Source organism: Mixophyes fleayi, chromosome 9 (assembly GCF_038048845.1).
Source record: "Mixophyes fleayi isolate aMixFle1 chromosome 9, aMixFle1.hap1, whole genome shotgun sequence".
Taxonomy (NCBI): Eukaryota; Metazoa; Chordata; class Amphibia; order Anura; family Limnodynastidae; genus Mixophyes; species Mixophyes fleayi.
Window position 1 is genome coordinate 53550155 of NC_134410.1, and position 10414 is coordinate 53560568.

Sequence of the window (10414 nt, forward strand, 5' to 3'; positions counted from 1 at the left end):
GGGAGTTAGAGGTGTCAGGATACTGACCAAATATAATAAGTGCCAAACTGCATTGGCTGAAAGAGCACTAATGTGCAGGCAGTATGTGGGGGGTCCAGGTGAAATGTGGGGCTATCACACAGCATGTGTTATTAGGGCCAATCTGATCCATATACAATTAGGACTAAGCCTCAACAGAGTGGATGGAGAGTGGACTGCATACCAGGGGCGGATTGGGAATTTAAAGTGGATATAGAAAATATTCTGAAAGTGGCCTCATGTTGTAGATGTGGCCAAATTTTTAGCAGTTAAAGTGAATTCAATAGGAGGTAGAACTCTTATGTGGGTGCTGCAATGCAGCCTCATGTGGGTAAACCAGTATGCAATGGGTGTAGGTAGCTACCACTTTATATAGTTTTAGGTCATCCTCCATTCACTTCCCCTTCAAACACACTAGCAACGTAGTGCGCACAACTGTTGGGTATATGTGGCTTTCCCTTCAAGAAGGCCAGCGTGAAGATGGATATACTCCTTGATATTCCTTACTTCCTGAAATGCACCGAGTAGAGAAATAGGTGTACTTGCGCAGGGAAATAATCTATGCGGGTGCGCTTTGTTTGATGTTTATAAATAAGCCTTTCAGGGTATAAAACAGCCATGTGGTGATGTCACATTAAAGCGGTACCACCAAACTAGTAAAAATGATCAAGCATTTTAACCCAGAGACTTTCACAGACAATTATAAGGAACATATATAAATAACAATTTATTTTAGTGATGCTTAAGGGAAATGTTAAATAAAATCTTGGATTCAGCATACCCCTATTAGAGATAGATTTAGGCTTACAAATGCTGTATAGATGTAAATGCAAAATAAAAGTACTGTACATTTACACTTCATTTCTAGATAGTCTTTATTTTTAAGAACAAAATCCAATAATAACCAGTATACTGCACACAGTATTTATCATTGAGAAAATGTCTGAAAACCTACTCAGCCCTATCGATGAATAAGGTAATATATCTTGTTTGACAATGCATATCAACAATTACACTCTTCATTGTCTTTACCTGCTTGCTTCATGTACTAGTCAATTTTCATTTGAACAAAAGATCACATGACTGGTGACCTTACAGAGAGATATACAGTGTTCTGCTTATTTGCATAGATAAACAATATGAATAAACACTTCATAATATAGTAATATGTCTTACTATGTTGCAAGCTGCATTGTGTCACCGGTCTTACAATTTGTGTATTTTTTATTATAGTATTTGTGTTGAATTTCGAATTTTGAAACATCTTTCTTATCTACAGAACATTGTAAAGTAAATAGCCAGGGGATGATAAGAAGGGAACTGCACAAGAATTGTAGGGCCAATAAGATGCCCATTTCTTGTACAGTATTTTGTATATGCATTGCAGTGGCACAGTGATTAGCATTGCTGTCTCACAGCCCTGGGGCCATCGGTTATTTACTGACCAGGGAACTCTCTGTGCTTATTTTGTATGTTCTCCCCATGTTCACGTGGATTTCCCCATGAGCCCTGGTTAATTCCCACAGTCCAAATATATAGGTAGTTTAATCATACTTGCACACACTCCCAGATTCCTGAGAGAACAGGGCATTCTTCCATATTTGCCAACTTCCTAGTGAAGTGGACAGGACTTGGAGCGTACATTACACAATTCTCCAGGAATTGCGTGATTTTGGCCCGCGCCCAAGTGTTTTTGTCATTGCGTCATGGAGCGGGGCCAAAAATACTGAGCTTGGCCTCCTCTGTCCTCACATGTCCTCCTCCCCTCCGGGATCTTCCGGAGGGTAACAGTTAAAAGTTGTCAAGTATGAGATTATAGGGGACAAAGTTTCCCTTTACAATGCAGCGCCGCTTTAAATTTAATCACCGAAGATGCTGAACACGCCGGAGTTGAAGAATCCGGGCATTAATACATTTACCCCCAGGTCTTTGTAAACACAAGACACTTAACTTATATGGTTAAGATGAAGAACTGTGGATTAGCCAATGAGGTGAAAGGGGGCAGAGTGTACATAGGGCTCTTTAGCACAGTGTCACAGGAAGTGGTCATATTCTCTCTCAGGAACATCAAGGAGCAGCAGGCTGTCAGATAAATATACCTTAAATTTTGAATTGTTTAAACTTGTCTTTTTCTTTTTTTCACTTTTTCTAAATCTTTTTTCAATTGACTTGCTATCCTTTGCTGTTTTACTATCATTTCTACATATTTCTTTCTCATCTCAAAGCTTGCTTAGATACTCCTTTTGTTGTTTTTTCAGCTTTCCCCTCTTCTATTACTTTCACTGTGGGTTGATGCTGCAACCGCGCCGGCAGACTCAGGCACCTGCCCATCTTTGCGATGGGGACTCTCCTAGTATTTCTCCACTGCTGCTGGGCTTAGCTCTGGTGCACACTAAGCAGTCCAGCAGAGCTGTCAGAAAGAGAAGGCAGACAGCGGAGGGATCTAGGATCCCTCACACTGATCAAGGAGTTATTAGAGGCACAGTAGCAGTTGGGTAGAGCGCTCAGACTTCTCCTCAAGAGACACAGGAAAATCCATTATTCCACCAAAGACTATAATAACGGACGTTCCGGCCCGCGATTGCTTCGCCCTCCGCTGGAGTGGAGGCCATTTTAAGGAATGATGGGCAAATTGAGAGTGGGGACATTAATGTTGTGACACATAACTTGGTAAATAACGGAGTTCCTCAATTTCAGAGGCACATTACTGAGGATATTGCATCACATTCACCACAGCAGTCTTTGATAATTAAACCCATACATGTAACAAGTTCTGAGGTGCATAAGCAAGTGTTTGAGCATAGTGGAACAGCATCAATGCAACAGCCTACCCAGCTAAGCTCCTTGTCTTCTACACATAATTTGCCGTCCAATGTAATTCAACGTACACACAGTGATAAGGATCAGTTTCTTAGGGCTCATCAACCCACATCACATTCATCTTCCTCTTCTGCTTCTAGCATGGTGCATCCTTCTCCTGTTTCTTTGCAGCCTTCACCTGCGGTTAGGGATGCTACAGTTTCTCAATTTTCTGTTGGTGCGCATTATGGCACACAAAATTTATTCATCCTTCAGGGCAGTTTGTTGCACCATTTATGGTAGCGCCACCCCCTCTAGTTCAGATTTTTCAAGGTTTGCATGGCGTTCATGATTTTGATCAGCAAGATTGGTTTTCTCAGCATGTACCATCATCCCCAGCAAAGGCCTTTTATTAATACACTATTTTTTCCCTCATAGAGCCCAAACTTGTTTTAGATTCCAGTACAGCATACCAATAATTCAAATAGTCCAGGTCCCTCATAACAAGGCTCTATGCCTATGGCCTACCAGCAGCAGCATGTAAGTGCAACTTCAGAGTCATTGCAAGGGCAATACTTACCACTGGCCATGACTAGCAGCTTCCCTCCCCCTATTCCTCGCACAGCTCCTTCAGCCTCTCAAGGTGAAGAAGGGCAAGTGACATAGCGCACTCAGGTTATGTCCCAATGAATTGGACGTACGCGCTCACATCATGGCAGGGTGGGGGCAAGGTCAAACACCTACAAGGATACGCCAGAGATGCAGCATATTGTTCCTGTTTATAACATATCGTCTGTTTCAGTATCGCAGGCAGCAGAATCTGCAGCAGTTGTTGGTGAGTCGGTTGAACAGCACATTGAGGAGGACCAGACCATTGGGGCTGAGAACGCTATGAGAATTGTTGAGGCCGTTTCTAGTGATAAATTGTCTGGTGAGTATGTAAGACGGAATATTTCAGATGATTTATCAAGCCATGACATTTCATATTAGGTGAAAAAGAAGACATAGAAACAGGAGGTACGGGCTTGGATCTCAATTGGTGCATTGTAGCAAAGACATGGTTCAAGTGTCAAACACGGCTATTCTGAGGGATATTAGGTCTAGTGTATGGCAACAGATCGATCAAGGAATATTTGTTGATATGTTTATGTTGACTGAGATCGGTAAGAAAAACTTAGCCATAGCAAAGTCAAGAGCAAGTAGTGGTGAGCAGAGTTTTCGGTTCTTTAATAATTGGTTAGCGGGCTTTATTGTGTTTGCAACGGCATTCTTGGAAAGGAGGCCATTGGAGCATCAATCTGTGCTGAAATATATGTCCTTGATTCACAAGATGTATTCATCAGGTAACAACCGAGTTTGGAGATTGTATTATGAAGAATTTAGGAAGAAAGTTTCCGGTGAACACAGCATCCCCTTTGCGTTCAAAGATATAGAGATTTAGATTGCAGTTCAACAAACTTGAATGTCTAATCAAGCTATGGGGCAGTTCAGGTGGCAGTCCTTTCTAGGTAGATAAGAGCAGGCCTTGCAGGTTGGAAACAAGTGTTTCACATACAACAATTTGGTTAAGGAATGTAGTCTTGGTTCAGGACCCCAGCTCAAGAGACCTCCTCAACCAGGCACTACTAAGTAGGGCTCCCACCCCATATATGTGAATAATATGGCCAGATAGATTAGCCTTTACCCGGATAGTGAAATGGCTCATTTTCTGTTAAGGGGTTTTAGTAAGGCATTTCGATTACCGATTGTTAGGGACATATGGGTTGTAGCTAACAAGAATCTTAAAGCAGCTTATAAAGAAACTGATGTTTTAGCAGAAAAATTAATGGAGAAGTTCACTTGTGACATATTTGTGGGCCATTCACTCCCTCCCCCTGGGTGGATTTAGCTGTTTCAGTCCCCAAAAAGTTGCAGGCAAGTTTTGATTCATTCATCATTTATCTTATCCAGAGGAATATTTGGTGAATGACACTATTGATTGACGGTTTATTAGAGTTTGTTATTTGGATTTTGAGTACGCTCTGGATCTTGTGAGAAGTTTTGGTGTTGAAGCATTGATGGCGAAGTCTGCATTCCGCCTTTTTCCCTTGCACCCTTCAGCTTTTCATTTTATGGATTGTCGTACTAAGGATGGTTTCTTTGTTGATAGATGTCTGCCAATGGTTTGTTCGGGTTCATGCTCTTATTTTGAAAGTTTTAGTTCATTCTTACTCTCGCGTGTGACGGCTAGCACTGGGCATGTTGGTATATCACTCTATCTTGATAATTTTCTCATCGTGGCTCCTTCAAATTCTGACATTTGTGCTAGAGTCCTTTTTGATGTTGAGGCTCTCTTTCTTGTTTTTGGAGTTCCCATTGCACATGAGAAGACGCAGGTCCCTGATATGTGTTTAGTCTTTTTAGGCATTGAAATAGATACAGTAGTGTGTTGTTGTCGTCTTCCAGCAGATAAAATTAAAAAAATAAGAAACACTATTGTTTTGCTTAGAACAACAGCTAAGTTTCCCTGTGCAATCATCATTGGGTCTCTGAATTTTGCTTGTTGCGTGATCCCAATGGAAGTTTTTTTCGTAAATTACAAAGGAGTATTGCCGGTGTAACTAGGGTACATTCTAGGGTTAGTCTTTCCCGAAAAGTCAAAGATGATTTAGCAGTTTGGGATCAGTTTTTGGTTCACATTAATGGGATTAGAATTTGGATTAAGCCAGCAGTGTCTAACAAGGAGCTTCAGGTTTTTTTTTGCAGCAGCAGGCTCAGTTGGTTTTGGTGCTTTTCTTGAAGGGTCCTGGTGTGCTGTGGCTTGGCCTTCTAAATGGATTTCATCAGGTTTTACAGCCAATTTGCTTGTTTTAGAGATTTTGTATATCATCATAGCAATTAAACTGTCGGCGCATAGGCTATGTGATAGTGAAATAGTGTTCTGGTGTGACAATTTGGGTGAAATTCAGGCCATTAATAAGCAGACCTCTTCCCCTGCAATTAGGCACCTAGTTTTACGTTGTTTGGAATACAATATTGTATTTAGGGCCAAACATGTTCGAAGACTGGATAACAAACTAGCTGATTCACTTTTTCGTTTTAGTTGGAGTAAATTAAGAGAGTTGGCACCTGATGCTGATGTTAATTGAGCAGAATTATTTTTGGCGGAGTTTACAGGGTCGGTTGGTGGTGGGCAGCATGTTCTATAGAACAAGTTGCTTTGAAGCGGTGCAAGCAGTGGTTAATACAGGATGCAAAAATATTTATTGTTGGCAGCAGGTGTCTTCCTCCCTTCGATCTTGTCTCTTTAGGGGGTCATCTCTGCAGGTGCCCTGGGTATAGTTTTAGTAAGCGTACCCATGAGGCTAGAGGGGTTGGAATCTTTCTGATGCCGTAAGGCTGCACAATGGACAGATTAGCCGGCTAGCCATTCCTTTAAGGTTTTGTATAAGGTATTTGAGTGTTGACTGGAGCTTGCCTGCATACGCTTTCATTGCTACCATACTTGATTCAATTAAATAAACTATGACCTTAGTTTGCCAAAATTAATTCTGTTGTCCATGTCGTTACTTTAGTTTATAATATTTGAAAGAAAATCTCAAGACATTTGAAGGTTCGGTGGTAATGGTTTTTAACCACTATTCCGACATGAAGCCCTAGAAAGAAAATCCTAAATTATGAAAAATCGATTGGAAAATAAAAAGACTTACCTTACGCACCATGCTGACAGCAAGTGATACCAATTGGAGAAGTGTTCGGCACTACAGGCGGACGTCATCGCGATGTCTGTCAATAGAAACTTAAAGCTTCAATGTGGGGACCCCTAAGGTTAAGTGTTTAAACACTTAACCAGACATTGCCGCTTTAAATTTCTATTGGCAGACGTCGCGATGATGTCAGCTTGCAGTGCCGAACATTTCTCCAATCAGAATCACTTGCTGTCAGCATCGTGTTCCCATCGGAGATCTTCAGCGTCGGGTTGAAGGTAAGTCCGTTTCCCTTCTCCATTTCGGAGTAGTGGACAAATCGGTAAAGCGTACCCAACCCTGAAGGTTGGGGTAGTGTGCTGGAGTAAAGCCATTGGCATTTAATGTGTTTGTGTAATAGATTAAAAAATTTAGACGGTGATATCCACTTGGGCAGAGACTGAAATGACTGAATTAAAATTTCTCTGTAAAGAAGTGCATAATTTGTTGCCACTATGTAAATAAAGGATAATAATAATGCATACGTTGTTCTAATGGGAGTGAGTGTGTTGGTGGGAAAATGTCTTCAAGAACAAAAAAAATTTTTTTTTGCCAAGCCAAGGATCCCTGGATATATTATAGCTGAAGGATTTAGGTGAGAAATAGAGGGTGAATGAGAGATGTTTTGGTGTGTTTTTGTTTCAAATAAAATTCTGTTTACACATGTCTATGTTTTATTTACATTTTTCCTTGGTGCACTACAGCTCCCAGTGGGCCATGGGTTCCATTAAGTGTTTGGACATGCTGACCCATGGCTGCCAGGTCATGCTGGAACTTGGGGAACAGTGCCAGAATGTACTGGCAGCCATGTATATGCTGACGCTTGTAGTACAAAAGCGCCAATATACCTAAACACTTAATGGCAGCCTGGGTATGCTGGGACCTATAGTGTACCAGGGACAAAATGGATTTATACATTTAATAAATGGATGTTACTCCACACCCACTTCCCCAGGGATTTGGGAAAAGCCCTAGTGCTTTCAGCACAGGGCTGGTTAAACCTACGGAGGGGACGATTTTTTTGCAGAAACAATCTCCCTGGGGAATACATCGTAGGGGTGGTTTGGCATGGGACCCCACGCTGCAGGTTTCCCTACCATAGTGCCAGCAGCCCAGGCTGACAAAGCCTAGTACTGGTAATAGTAAATTCGGGGGGGACCCCATGATTTTTGTCCTGCTGATTTTGCTTGTAACAGTCTAGGCTGGCAGCACTAGAGTTGGTTAAGCTGTTTGTGGAATGCCGTTTTTTACAAAAAAACAAAACAAACATTTATTTATTTCTGTGAATTTCGACATTATAACCCTGTAGATATTATGTCAGTATGTCAACATACATGTTAAGACCTTAGGTTTATCAACATTTTAAATGTGTAGACATAATGAACATGTAGACATTTTGTTGGTCGACATTATAACAGTGTAGACATTTTGGTATATTTACTGAATTGCGGGTTTGAAAAAATGGAAATGTTGCCTATAGCTACCAATCAGATTCTAGTTATCATTTATTTAGTACATTTTACAAAATGACAGCTAGAATCTGATTGATTGCTATAGGTAACATCTCCACTTTTTCAGACCTGCAGTTTAGTAAATATACCCCATTGTCTCTGGCAACATTATGGTTTAGACATTTTGAATGTCCCTATTAAGAATGTCGAAATTTCATACCCAAACTCCTGAGAGAGGTAGCATTAAAGTACTTGCTGTAACTGTACTGCAAAGCCTGAATCATAGGGTTATACTTTTTTCATGCTGCAAAGCAAGAAAGTTTTGTTCCTATACTTACTAAGCAATTTTTTACATATGGCTTTATTTCACAAAATCAACATAGCATCACAAGCTTCTATTTTAAATCTATGTTTACATATTGACATAAAAATTGCATATTTAACAATTTGGTAAAGTAACTATCCATGGAACCTTACATCAATCAGGAATAATGATCTGTGCAAATAAGTCTTTAGTCCCTTCCAGGAAACATAAGACTGCAAACCTCTTCTTAGTGTATAGTAGTTATATGACTTAATTTGTACTTTAATTATTTTATTTTAATATCTTAATAAAAATAGCTGTCTTCATGGTTTAACTGTAAAATAAACATATATACACAAAGCTAAAGGAATAAATAATGTGTTTTCTATACTGACAAAAAATTAATTATTTTATGCATTATTTAATAAAATATAACAAAGGGATGTTGTTACATAATAAATCATCTATTTCTGTTATTAGGTCAGCTCAAGGATATTGACATTTAAAGCAAGGCTCTGATTTTTTCCTTTCCATTAAGCACACTTTAATAGTGGCCATGACAGGGAACAAACTGACATGATCTATCTCAGGTGACCCAAGATATTAAACCATTTTTACTGCACTGACTTTCGTGTGCAGTTCTTCGCAGATTTATTGTGTACAGGAGGCAAGCTCGAAGAGTCAATGCTTCCAAAGGCCTCAAGTCTTTCCTGCCTTCCTACTTTGCTTACTGCAAAATTGGATTTCTGCAGAAACACTGACAAAGAGTTGTGCGGAAAGAAAATAATTTAAAAAACACTTTGCAAGTCTTTACAGTGCTGGAGGGATTAATAAGTGGCAGGGAACATGGGGCCTAAATGGAGATATTTTTCCTTTAAGGGACTTCTTTTAAATAAGACTTTAATAGGAGGTAAAGTGCAAAGAATTTAGTTTAGTTTAATTTGGATGTTGCTGCAAAGATTCTTTCTGTTTTCAAAAGTAGTTTCCAGAAAGCTAAAAAGGCTATATATTAAATTCAGCAAGTGAACATGAAAGGCTTCTTTATAATAATTGAAATAAAATAGGGATGCAGTTCTGTTTCTGTTAAGGCTAGTTAAAAAGTTGAATATTACAATCACTGTGGAGTGAATGGAGCACAAAGGAATCTTGAAGTAAGCATGATTAATCTCCACACTGAAAGAGTAACTAATAGAAACAAATAGTATATGATTCTTAAAGGGTCCTTAACACTATATTTTCCCTCTTTTTTCCTAATTGTAAATATTAAGGAATAAATGTAAAAAATGTTCTTGAATGTATAAAAATATTATTTTTTATAGGACTTTACTTAGCATGGTGGTGCTAGTAAGTCTACTTGCGAAGTTCATCATTTAGCACAGTTGCATTGTTTGCCTTCTCTTTCATGCTGTCCCTTTTATCTCTTCCCAGAGCTCTTCTGTCAATCTAATTGAGATATAATAATCTATTCATAATACAATAGCTTGAGTCGTTGCAAGGGATATTTATGACATCATTGAGGGTAAAATATGAAGTAGCACGGTTTGATAAGGTCCATAAAGGTCTAAAAATATGACAGCGATGAGGCACAGTTCATCAATTTTGTTCATAGCCTATGAAGAAAGATTAAATTATGTCTATGAAAGATTTTGCCTTGTGCTAGGCACATCAAGACATAACATTTATGAGGTTAGTGTCTCTTTAAATGATCGGCATTCATTTTCCATAAGACCTATGGATATTAGCTATACATGTGGAGAAAAGAAGACTTCAAAGGTAATAATGATTTCTTGATAGGGTACCCTTTTCTAAAAGAAAATCACAATATTGTATAATAGGAACATATTATTATGTTGCCCCTTGTTGTGCTGGTGTAGGTCCTTCTGACATATACACTTACCTTTTGTTCTGGCTTCTCTTAGGCTAGCTCAGCCTTCTTTTCTCCAATCTCAAGCTCTGTGAGAATTAACATGTAAAAAGGCCCCTGTACATGCAAATTTATTAAAAATTCAGTAATTTGAATGACACAGGTGTAGTAGTGCTGTAAAAAATACAAATATTAGACGAATGGACGCCAGACCATCTCTTGATGAATTCAAGTGCTCCAGTACTTCACTTAG